General features: G+C 45.7%; 1 protein-coding gene across 1 annotated transcript in view; it reads right to left on the bottom strand.

Annotated features, from left to right (window-relative positions):
* Positions 1 to 254, bottom strand: part of LOC119587129 (probable G-protein coupled receptor CG31760) — an 11781-nt gene that overhangs the window by 4041 nt on the left and 7486 nt on the right. The window lies entirely within an intron of this gene.

Here is a 254-nt window from a genome sequence, read left to right as displayed (position 1 = left end):
GAAGAAAAAGTCAAAACACTGACTGGCGGCTTCATTTCGAGACGTGTTCGGACGAAGGAATGGCGGTTTTGTCGAAAGATATCTCATTAAGCATTAAGATGTACCAGGCCTCCGGAATTTGTTGTCGACTCGCTATGCATGACTTCTCTCCTTCTCGGTTCAGTTTACAGTAATTGGATTTGCCTTTTCAAAGAGGACTAGCAGCACTGGGTGGGGTGATGGAACACCCATTGCGAGTCTTATTCATTCCCAAG

Source organism: Penaeus monodon, chromosome 22 (genome assembly GCF_015228065.2).
Source record: "Penaeus monodon isolate SGIC_2016 chromosome 22, NSTDA_Pmon_1, whole genome shotgun sequence".
Lineage (NCBI taxonomy): Eukaryota > Metazoa > Arthropoda > Malacostraca > Decapoda > Penaeidae > Penaeus > Penaeus monodon.
The sequence above is the reverse complement of the archived record's forward strand: the minus strand, read 5'-3'. Positions and strand labels throughout refer to the sequence as shown.